General features: G+C 44.6%; 1 pseudogene; it reads left to right on the top strand.

The window, feature by feature from the left end:
- Window positions 1–414: 414 nt before the first annotated feature.
- LOC135881051 (TRPM8 channel-associated factor 2-like) lies at window positions 415–12,279 on the top strand (annotated as a pseudogene).
- Window positions 12,280–12,689: the final 410 nt, after the last annotated feature.

Raw genomic sequence — 12,689 nt, forward strand, 5'->3', positions numbered from 1 at the left:
CAGCCCTGAACTTGGCAAGTGTCTCTTAAAAATATATAATATGACTAGGAAGGAGGGAAATAGATATATGTATGTGTACATGCAAGGTCTATTCTATATTTAAATATGAACTAATGGCTCATTTAGAGTTTTACGTAAACTACACAACACTGTTTTCCAATTCCTGTGCCCCAGTGCAGCATACGTCTGCCTTTAGTGCTGGCTCTGGTCCTGGTATATAGAGTCCAGGATTCAAGGGGATGATAGTGGGGTAGGCATTGCAGATAGCGAAGAGGCATGTTGGCTGTGGTCTGTGCTTATAGCATTGTACCCTGGCCTGTGGCACAGCCAGGCTACACCTGGAAAAGGAGGACCAGATCTTGTGTATGAATGTGTTTTATTATGGACTCTACTCTAGACAGAAAGAAGTCTCATATGGATCCTTCTGCTGCCTATGATTTGCTGGTGGCTGGTGTCCAGGACTGGGACCTGACTGGTGACTGTGTTCCTTGTGAGCTGCTGCTCATCGGAGAGACTGCCTTCACGGTGCTGGTGAACCCTCAGGGGCAGGTCCTGATCGCTGCCTCGCAGTATGGCAAGGGCCGGATAGGGGTGGTAGCTCACGAGGGATACCTGGGGAAGCCCAAGATGGCACAGTTCCTTCAAAATGTGGTCAGCTGGCTCAGTATCTTCTCCCCCTCCCCCCCCCCGAGCAGTGTCGGGGGGCGGGGGTCCACACAACTTGAGGTCTCTCATGGAGATTCTCCGTAGGTCTGGCACTAGAATGCAGCCCTGCTCTGCGATCACGTCCTTACTTGGCATTTATTGTACAGACGCCTATGATGATACACAGATGAGGGACCTGATCCACTTTGTAAAGAAAGGTGGGAGGTTGCTCACTGGAGGTCAGGCTTGGCATTGGACCTCTGAGCACAGCCGAGAGAGAGTGCTGTTTGATTTCCCTGGGAACCATGTCACCCGTGTGGCTGACGTGTACTTCACAGCCAGATATGGTGAGAAGAGGATCTTCAACGTCTCAGGAATGGTGCCAGTGATTCCTTTGATCACTCCATGAGTATCCGAACCATTCTACACGTGTTTAAAGGTATCGTTAAAAGTACTGTAAAATATTATGTAGCCTCTCCATAATTAAGGTGGCAATCTGCTTCCATTATAAAGCTCTTTGTTAACATCCTTATAACTTCAATATGGAAAATCTATTTGGCCTGAAAAATACTGTGCAGTCTCTGAAGGCAATAAACAAATAAAATTTTAAAAATTCCACAGTTTGAAGGAAATTGGTGAACCTATTTCTTAATAACAAGTCATCAAAAATTATTTCGATTTGAGTTTACTTTTCTCCTCTAGCTCAAAAATAGCTGGTTAGCGCCCCCATCAAATTTTCCATAGTTAATTCTCCTTAAAGATTCACCTGCTAGCTATATTTGGGGGGGGAAATACATTACAATTACACAAGTAGTTGTACATTTTTGATGGGATAATAAAAGGGGTACAGTCCTGCTCCCACTGATTTTTTTGCTGTTGATTGCAATGAGTGTAAGATTGCGCAGCATGCGCCTTGTTTTCAGAAGACTTCTGAAAAAACGGTTCAAGATAGGTAGGGGTGTGTGTGTGTGTGTGTGTGTGAGAGAGAGAGTGCAGTTGCGGCTTATCGCGCATAAGGAACCTTCCACAGGTGACGGTTAACAGAGATATTCCTATAGCACAAGTGTTAAAACATTTTGTTTCTTGTCGCTGTAGGACCAGGGTTTGAGTTCAGACTCTGTGTGTGGTTTATTAATGGAGACATGATGGCCTCTCAATAGCCAAGCTTCTGCCTGAGGTCCCATTCTATGGGCTGGTCTTCATTACAGGGAGATTGACGCTGCTACAATCAATGCAGCGGGTGTCGATTTAGTGGGTCTAGAGAAGACCCGCTAAATTGACGGCAGAGCGCTCTCTGGTTGACCCGGTATTCCAGCTCTCCTAGAAGAGTAAGGGAAGTCGACCGGAGAGCGTCTCCCATTGATGCAGCGGAGTGAAGACACTGGGGTAAGTCAACCTAAGCTACATCGACTCCAGCTACGTTATTCACGTAAGTTGACACCCCTGTAGTGAAGACAAGCCCTATGGCTGATATCAATCCCTAGTGTAACTTGTAATTGCAAGAAATCATGGTGCTTTCACGTGTGGAGTTTCGAATGTCAAAACTTTGAAGAAAACTTTTGAAAATTAAAAATTTTCTTTTTGCTGAAAATGTGAATGGTTTAAGAAAAAAAGAATCCTGACCGGTTGTGTCGGCACAAGCACTGTGACATGCGTCAGCCCAAGAGACCATCACAGAATTTTGAACACAAGTAGATTTTTATCCTGGCTCATGCACGAGGTAGTTTTCTAGGGAAGCAATGGTGAAGGATTTAAAAAGTTCTCATGCTTTGAAAACCATATGTGACTAACTGCCATTGAAGCAAGTGAAGAATAGAAACTCTAAGTGACTTGCCAAAAGTTGCATAGGAAACTTGTGGCTGAAACAAAGCTGATCTTTTCAGTTTTTGCAGTAGCACTGCAATTCACGCTTCTGTGTTTGTGCTCCAAAAATATTTTTATAAAGATCACATTTTAAAAAGTGTAATTCTGGAAATATAACTAAGCCAATTTTACCGCTATGCTTCAAAGCAAAGCAATGTGTTTTCAGATATCCGAAGAGCTGAGTTGCTCAGTGAAAAGCGTATCTCCTCACCTCTCTCATTCCTTTTATCTCTGCTACCATGTCAGTCATTTGCATCTCACCAATTGCTCCCCACATGTGGCCATTTCATATAACAGAAGGTAAAGGGCAAGAATGAATGACATGTAACAGCCACATCATGATGATGCACAGGAAAGGGTCAAAAAAAGGCAGGCTTTGGTTTTTCATAAATGGAAAAAAAATAGACCAGATTTGCTGTGGAGAAAAGGAATGGATATTTTGGGTGGAATGAGAGAAGGGCCAGCTTGGTGCTGGGTATGGATAAGAAAGATGAAGGATTTAGGCACACCCTCTTATCAAACATCTCCAACAGAACTGAGGACTGCTCAGAAGGGCATTACCTTGTCAGGGCTGAACTGGCAAGCTTAGGCAGCCAGGTGACTCTGATTGAAGGATATTTTGATCCTACTGTGGGCAGGGTGGATAAACCAGACTCATGTCTCAGCTCAGATGATTCTATGGCTAGTGTTGGCATTTCACCTGATGGCGACCTCTCTTGGCTTTGCAGACATGGGCTAGATCTCTGCAGACACTTAAAGCTTCTCTTCAGAGGGGTGTCTGAGCTGGACATAGTGACGGGTGGCGTGCCCTCTCATTTGCTCGTCCATGGGGCTTTGGCCTTCCCCCTTGGCATGGATGGCTCCTACCAGTGTTTTCTTGCATCGGCTCACTATGGCCAGGGCTGTGTGGTAGAAGCTATGCATGAGAGCCAAACTTATGTGCTGCAGCTGATGCCGTTCCTTCTCAATGCCATTAAGTGGCTAGGTGCTGGGAAGAAAGGGAGAATTGGCATCAACCCCAACCTAAAGAGCCTCCATGACCTGCTAACTCAGCAGAAGGTTGTGTGCAAGATCTCAGCTCTGACTGACAACCTGAGCATTTACTGCTGCCAGTCCTACAGTGACACAGAGGCCAAGAAGATCCATGAGTTTGTGGCAGAGGGAGGAGGCCTGCTGATTGGAGGTCAGGCTTGTTGGTGGGCTTCCTAAAATAGTGACCAGACCACTATTGCTGAATATCCTGGCAACAGAATCCTCAACCGGTTTGGGATCAGCATCTTGGGGCAATATATGGAGACAGATAAATACCTGGTATTATGACCAGCAGAGGAGCTGCAATGTTACCACTTCTGCAGGGCACGCCCTCAATTCCAGCAGCACCTAGCCAAGAAAGAGGAAATCCAGCCCCAGCTGAAGGGCTGGCTCCAGAAACTGGGGCAGGACTGCATGGAATTGCTCCAAATCCCTATCAGCGATAGCCCCACATATTCCTTGCTCCACTGTATCCTGTACACAATACTGCACAGCAGTGGGATCCCACCTGTGTGCAAGGAATGCCCAGTCCAGAACAGGACCAAGGAGGCAGTGCTCCTGTGTCTGGCCACAGAGCTGTCCCAAACTATGCCAGACTGTGCTACTGTGAACTTCCCACCATCCCTCATATCACTCTGGAAGTCAACGGCATAAACCCAGGTGAAAGAAGCTGTCCATTCACTACCACCCACAAGTGGTATCATCTGTAGAACATGCAAAAAAAAGCACTGCTTTCCATGAGCCTGATGAGACCACACCTAGAATATTACTTGGTGTTCATAGAATCATAAGTAAGGTTAAGATTTTGTCACGGTTATTTTTAGTAAAAGTCACGGCCAGGTTGCAGGCAGTAAACAAAAATTCACAGAAGCCTGTGACCTGTCTGTGACTCTTACTTGAAGGGGAAAAAAAAAAAAAGTGTGTGGGGGGAGAGCTAACTGCCTGGGGGGGATTATGGACTCTACTCTATAATAGCTGTTCAGCCCCCCACCACCCGTGACAGCTGCGGGACCTGCAGCGTAGAGCTTCAGGGCTGAAGCAGCAAATGTCACGGAGGTCTGTGAAAATCAAGGAATCCGTGACTTCCATGACAAAATCTTATCCTTAATCATAAGTTACCAATATACAATGGGTATTGGGTTAGGTGTAGTCCATTTCCATTTTCTTCCCTCCAACTCTTCCTGAAGCCAGGGTAGACTTTCCCCTACAGTCTGGATGGGGAAATACATTTCTAAGAAGTGCCAGTTGCTTGAGTCATTTAGTATTGGACTGGATAAAGCAATGGAGAACAGGACCTAAGACGTGCCCCTGTGGTGATATGCAAACACAGCATTGAAGATCGGGAGATGTCTGTCTCCTCTCTCCGGGGTGGCCTGATTTACATCATAGTGCCAAAGGGCAGCCAGTTGGGTAACATGCCTATCACTATGAAAGGGGTTATGCAGGCTCCTTTCTTCAGGCTTGGTAAGTACGTGGATAAATGCACTGCACAGCTTTCACTAGACAATGTTGCTACAGCTCCTGATTTTGAAGACCTAAACAAAAGCATACCTCTAAGTATCAGTGACTCCACTTGGAACAGTTCTCAGTCAGCTGTTCAATGCTTGCAAGTGCTTTTTTCCCCTCATCTTTCACCTCTGCTGCCACCAAGTGGCACTATTTAATATTAATTTTGGGGAAGCATAGTCTATATTCTTCCTAGTCCTTTGTGTATTGCTTTCAGTCTTGTTCTTTGTCATGCATCTCTGACCTCCGAGTCGTCCTCTGCCTCTGGGTCCCGCTCCACATCCTTGTCCAAGATTTCCTCCTCCTGGCTCGATCCACTCTTGACTGGCACGCGAAGCCACTGAAGTATCCACAGTGGCCTTCGCAGTGGAGGTGGGGTTGCCGCCGAGTATCACATCCAGCTCTTTGTAGAACTGGCAGCTTGTGAGCGCAGCGGCGGTTTGCCTCCCGTGCCTTTTGGTAAGCATTCCACAGCTCCTTCACTTTAACTCTGTACTGCCCTTTCTGCCATGCATCGTGAAATCTGTACGTAATATCATAGGTCCTACGGCTGGAGCGCAGCTGGGACTGGACAGCCTCCTCTCCCCAAATGTTGAGGTCCAGCAGCTTGGCATTGCTCCAAGTGGGGGATCGCCTGGTGCGTGGAGAAGGCATGGTGACCTGGAAAGATGTGCTGAGACCACTCCCTGCATCACCGAGCAAACAGGAAGGGGACTTTCAAAATTCCCAAGGAATTTAAGGGGTGAGGCTCACAGTTGATCACCTGGAGGCAAGGCAGTAGAGCTCAAACTGATGACCAGAGAGGCAAGAACAGACATTGTGGGACACCTCCTGGAGGTCAGTCGCAGCGCTGTAATCGACCAGGGTGTCTATCCTGGCACCGCAGCGCTGTACCTCCAGTGCAGAAAGCTGTATGCCTCTCATCGGGGTGGTCTTTTTTATAGCGCTGCAACTGCGCACTAAGTGGCTTGGCAGTGTGTACACCTCAGGAGTTACACCGCAGAAAGCGACTTTACTGCACAGAAACTTGCCAGTGCAGACAAGGCCAGAGAGAGAATCATTATGGCACATCTTATGTATTTTACAAGTCTCCTGCTTCAAGGGCTTAGGGGACGTGAACTCCCATTGACGTGGACAGGAGCTATGTGTGCATGGAAAGTGTATTTAAGGCCTTATCTACACTACACAATGAAGTCGACCTACATTAGGTCGATGTACCACCACCATAGTAATTACTGCAGTTTTTCATGTTCACACTGCCCTTCTGCCACTGGTGTGTGTTCTCTCCAGGAGCACTTGCACCAACCTACGTGGGGCAGTGTAGGGGGCTGAGAACCCGGGTTCTCAGTGCCGGGAGCTGGGCTCCCACCTGGGATCTCTGCGCGGTGCTGACAGGCAGTATAAGTAATTCAGTGTCTACACTGCATTCGCCTCTTGTGGAGGTGGAGTTATTAGGTCGGTGTAGTGGGGGATTTATATCGGCGGCAGCAACGCTGTAGGGTAGACATTTACACAGCTAGGTCGACTAAGGCAGTTTATGTTGACGTAACTCTGTAGTGTAGACCTGGCCTAAATCTGTAGTGAGTATGTATGGCTCATTGAGTAGAGCAAACTGTAAGGCGGTTTGTGAGACTTCTCATAGGTAGGGGGCTAAACTCAGACCTGCGGCAACGTTACCACTGGTATGGAAATGCAACTCCACTTAACCCAGGGGAGGGGTGCCTGGGTACATTAATTTGAATTTAGGCCACAGATTAGGATATTAATCATTTCCGATTTAAAAATTAATTGTGAAGTATTTTCCTACATAATTTTTCTTCAGCTTTGATCTATAAAGCTCATAATTAAACTGACCCATAATGTTCAGTGTTTCTTGTACATAAGGCAGAAGCAGCCCTAATGAAAGTAAACCCAACTCCATGGAAATCAGTGAGGTTATATTAGGTATATTTTTGACCCATAGCCCTTAGAACATCTGCTAGTCTAACAAAAACGATCATCATAAAAGAATTTGTGAGGCAAAAACCTTAGCCTTGAGTATTCAGACAAATGAAGCAGGGCCTATGTGACAGCAACAGCATTAAATTTTCCCTCAAAGTAAAATGCCAGAGGTGTCATCTACAGGAGGGAAGAGGGTTTAACACTTTCCTTCCCCTGAAGTCATGACTCTAATTCCCTTCCCCCTTCACTGTTGCTATTGTCTTTATATGGAAGGTGTTCAGATACAGAGATGAGCAGCAGGATAAAATCCTAAAACAGATCTTAATGTTTTGGGGTTTTTTTGACTTGCACTAAAGACTAAGCAGTGTTTTTACGGAGCTGTCGGCAGTGACCGCCACATCTTTTTTTCCTGAGTGGCCACAGTCAATTTAGAACCCATCAAAACAAATGGTACAATTTTCATAACATTTTGCAGGGAATTTATGAATTAAAAAACATAAATGAATCCACACGGCATGGGGGGGTGCAATATAACTGTGTTAATGTTGCTCTGGGAGATCTTCCTTTTGAATTTCCTGATTTAGAATTCAAATAAACCAAAAAAGATACAGCTGAAGCGATATACTCTGCTGTAGATGTTTGCGTTTAATCTTGTTGCCACATTGCTACAGGAGAGACCTCTAAGCACCAGTGGCAGACCAGCATCTGTCACTATCCTGCTCCATGGTGGGGAACTAGCTACCAAGAACCTCATCTTGACAGTGCCTTCTGACAGCATTTGCCATATAGAGAATCCAGAGCCTTTGTTGACCCTCTGGGAGCAGATAATGGCAGCTGTAGCTAAGCTGGCAGCAGCACTGCAAACGTGTCCTCGGCCAGAAAGGATTGTAGCAGATGTTCAGATCTCAGCTGGTGAGTATAACCTACTGTCATAAAAGGCAGCTGAGTAGCCCTGTAGTGCAGACAACTGAGCTGGAGGCTGGGAGCTAGGAGCTCTTACATTCCAGCCTCCCACTGTGTAGCTTTGGGGCAAGTCATTCAACCTCTGTATGCATCCTAAGGTTCCTATGGGTTTGCCTCTGGCTGTCCTTCTGACTAAAAGGCAGGGCTGGTAGAATTTGTCATTGTTACTGATGCTCATAGACCACATTTAAATAGGCTTTATTTCTAGAGTGCACCTCCCACCCACCCAAGCACTTAGGGAGGCGGGTATAATATGGTAAGAAAACACTCTAAGATTTGTGGTATTCACCTAACCCCAAATATTTTTCCACACACATTCATTGTAATGTCTTAATGAATTCTGTTCTAATACCACCCTCCTCACCCTAGTAATCGGGCACCTTCCAGTAGTGCATTGCTAATAGTTGTCACATGTGGCTTGTTCTTTCATCCTCTCCCCATGGGGAGAATTGGGTGTGCAATGGAGTGTTTTGTTTGGGAGGAGGAGGGGATTTTTAATGTGCATGCTTCTATTATTATTACTTGCATTACTGAGGAGCCCTAGTCATGGACCAGGACCCCAGTGTGCTAGGCGCTGTACAAAAACAGAACAAAAGGATGGTCCCTGCTCCAAAGAACTTTTTTTTCTCTGTGTTGAATTCTTTTGCTGTGCTCCTCTCTTGTTTGCTCGTCTCACGAGTATTGGAGCAAGCGTTACTGGTAAATGCTCACGGAAAACAAATCTGAGTTATGAGCCAATATTTGTGAAACTGAGTTTTTTAAATCCCATGTGCAAGTATTCTCACCAGAAGTGCACTACTCTGGGGGGCGTGGGGGTGAGAAAATAGAAACAAAACCATGTGACTTACCTGAGCAATGTGGAGCATCAAATACACCAAACCGTGTTTTTAAAAATAATTTAACTTATCAAATAAAATGTGAGGAAACCACAATCTGCTTTAGGATAGCTCACAAGCAGAACAAGGGGTTGAATTTGCCGGATGAATTATTTCTTGTGAATTGTTGTATAGCTCTAAAGCCTGCAATAAAGTAACGGTTTTAAAATGAGTTCCCCTCTGGGCTGTTGGCTCCATCTCCTCCTATCAGGCTGGATGTATACTGGGTTCCCCATCGTGTGCCATTTGGATTCAGTGAAGGAGTTAGTGAACATGGAATACATACAAGCCAATGTTCTGTGGGGTCCCATTCATGAGCTGGGACACAACCAGCAGTGGGGAAGCTGGGAATTCCCCCCTCACACCACTGAGGCCACATGCAAACTCTGGTCTGTCTATGTGCATGAGAAAGTGCTAAGATTCCCAGACAGAGAGCTCATGAAGAGCTTCACCTGGGGCGCCAGAGGGAGAGGGTCAGATGTTAGCTTGAGAAAGGGGCCTGGCTTAAGGACTGGAGTATCTGGATTGCACTGGAGACCTACCTGTAGGTGAGATGGGGAGAATGGAGTCAGACATTCTTATGAAACTGCTTCTACAAAAATGGCTCCCTGATTGGGTATCACGGCTTCCACAAAGTGGTGTTTTATCAGTTTTCTCATGTTTGTTTGGGTGTGAGGCCTGTCATGGAAAGCTCCATAATGTACTCCTTGGGGAATTCTGTGCCAAAATATTAAAAATTCTACAGCAAAATAAAAATTATTAAAAATTCTGCTTATTTTTTGTCAAAATAATGCAGTATAGTCCAGCTAGTTTCAATTATTGTGGTAATTTATTTAAATTACAATACAATGGATGGAGAATGGGAGTGGGGAGCTGTGATAAATAAGGGGGGGGGGTAGCTCCCTTTTATGGACATCCAGCCAGTCAGTAGCTATAGAATCCTCCTTAGCAGCTGTGCCCTAATTGCCTTAACTGTAAAGGGTTAAGAGAAGCTTAACCTGAGTTGGTACCTGACCTGGGGAACCAACAGGGAGGCTTTACCCTTTCAAACTGGAAAATCTGCTGGGTGTGGGGTGGCATTTTTGTTTTTGTTTTTTTTGTCTCTCAGGCTGGAGAGAGGTGAAGGCAGCAACAAGCGGTCTGTAAGCTTTAAGCCAGGTTTGGGAAATCATCAGCATCATACCTAGAAACTCCTCATTTGGAACCCCAGATATGTAAGTAGCACAGGAAAAGTTAAGACAGATGCGACTAGGAACCTTTTTGGTTGTTTTGGTTTGTGAATTCCTCTGTGCTAACCCCAGGTGCTTTTGTTTTGCTTGAAACCTTTAAGCTAAACCCCAAGAAAGTTATTTTTGGTGTTTAATCCCTGAAGCCTGAGTTTTCAGATGTTTCTTTCTTTTTTAATAAAAATTTACCTTTTTTAAAAGAATCCTTTGATTCCAAAGTTCTTAGACAAGGGGTTGGTCTGTGCTCACATTGCTAAGGCAATTGGTTGGTATTTTGTTCTCAAGCCTCCCCAGGAAAGGGGGTGAAGAAGCTTGGGGGGGATATTTTTGGGGGATAGGGATTCCAAGTGACCCTTTCCCGAGTATTTGTGAAAATCACTTGGTGGTGGCAGCAATATCTGTACAAGCCAGAAGACTGTGTCTTGGAAAAGTTTTAACCTAAGCTGCTAGAAGATAAGCTTAGGGGGTCTCTCATGGGGGTCCCCACATCTGTACCCCAGAGTTCAGAGCTGGGGGGGTATACCCTGGCAGGAGCATTGGAGGGAATCACAAAACCCCCTCTATCTAATAATAATGTAGCTAGTATTGACCCTTTACTTCTAATTATTAGTCAACAAATATATGCAGGCATATTCTCAGTGTTACATCATAGGCAACTGAAGAGCAAGTGAGGGCTGGGGACTCAAACTCATAATTTATACTGGCTACTGACCATCTCCAGAAAGGTCAGTAGCAAACAGCTCTTGGAGCACATTTTGATAGGAAACTTTTTCAGTCCAAAAATTTAGACCATTTCTAATCACTAAAACTCCATAAGCATTTATAAGGCCATACTGTCCTTTACCAGTAGGAAAGGGGGAAGAGATTGCTTCATGTGGTGCTTCCCAGATGGCTACATTGATTTCCACTCCACCCCTCTTTCAACACTTTGAGTCATGGAATGCCCAGCTGCATGCTCCGTTCAGTAAATTCATTGGTCTAGCAACAGGTGAAAAAGAAGAGACCTCTCCCAGCTGAGTACTGAACTTCAGATAAAATGAGAATCTGTTCACTGTATGGCTTATTTATTATGGGCCAAAGGCCATTCGAGGATGCTATTGTCACATATATTTGAGTAACTGACACATTGTTTAATAGAAGGCAATGGTGGCACATACACACCAATCAGCACATTAAAATATGCAAGCTGAAGTGTTTCTCCACTCTGGAAGGTGACTCATTTGAAAATAGAACCTTCTTACTTCACAGATGTACTGCTAGAGCGTATCTATTCACTTTGGTGAGAAAACTGTTTACTCCTGTTAGTTCTGCAGAACCAATCTAGCTAGAGAACACTAGCTGTTTCCTATACTTCCTTGTGCATCATAAATAGAATTGTTTGACTTGCTTACACACTGAAATCCACTGAAAACAATGGTGTTGCACAGAGGTTAGTGGGGGCCTAATTCAGTCTGCAGAGCCTTTATTACTGCTGATACGCAAACAGTTAAGAACCCAGGTGTGTCCCAGATCTCAGGCTGACTTTTTCAGGGCTGTTTCAAATAAACCTCATCTTATTTATAAACTGAGCATAACTGATTTGGAAACTTGTGAGTCACATGAACTACAGAGACGCAAGATACCATTTTGTGAGTCACTTTTCAGAGTAGAACGGTTTTCAAGGGCCCTCCTGACTATTTAAGTCTGAACACTGAAGCTTATTTTCAATAGCTTTACTCCCAAGATGGCAGTTACCAAAGAACTAAATACTCAGAGATGTGGTAACGATTAATGTTCGTGAGGTGTAATTGTAAGCTTTGATCATGAATGTTCAGGAGGTGAGATGCAGTGCAATGTGTTTGGTTAACCTTAATTTAGGGGCATAGGCTACAGTGCAGCTCCTTGTTGCCTCCTAGCTGCCGGAAGCCTTTGGCTGGGAACCCTTCGTTCAGCTCTTCTCAGATGACCAGAAAATGTCTAACATCCCAACAGACAACCCTTCCAAGATGAACCTGTGGGTAGAGAATTTCTCTCAGCAAGTGAAGAAGAATTTGGCCCCTTTCTTTAGGACATGGGGGTGGTCTATTAAGGTGGAAGTCTCCAAGAAACTGGAATCTCTGCCCAACTGGGATGAGAACCCAGTGAAAAAGATTGACTTAGTCATGAGAAATATTAGCTGTAATGTTGTAAAGATCTTTGAGTTTTGTTTCCTAAATATAATAAAACTGTTTAGACTCTCCAGGGTGTAAATGTACTATCTGTTTCAGACTTAGATACTATGGTGATGGGTATGGTTTATAAGTACCTAGAGAGAGAGGTACAGGAACTCCTCAGTTAACGTTTTAGTTATGTTCCTGGAAAATGTGACTTTAAGCAAAACGATGTTAAGCGAATCCAATTTCCCCATAAGAATTAATGTAAATGAGGGGGTTAGGTTCCAGGGAAATTTTTTTCACCAGCCAAAAGACTATATATATATATATATATATATATATATATATATATATATATATATATATACACACACACACACGCAGTATAAGTTTTAACTAAACAATTTAATACTGGTACATAGTGATGATGATGATTGTGAAGCTTGGTTGAGGTGGAGGAATCAGAGGATGGGATATTTCCCAGGGAATGCCTTACTGCTAAATGA

The sequence above is a fragment of the Emys orbicularis genome, chromosome 1, assembly GCF_028017835.1.
Source record: "Emys orbicularis isolate rEmyOrb1 chromosome 1, rEmyOrb1.hap1, whole genome shotgun sequence".
Lineage (NCBI taxonomy): Eukaryota > Metazoa > Chordata > Testudines > Emydidae > Emys > Emys orbicularis.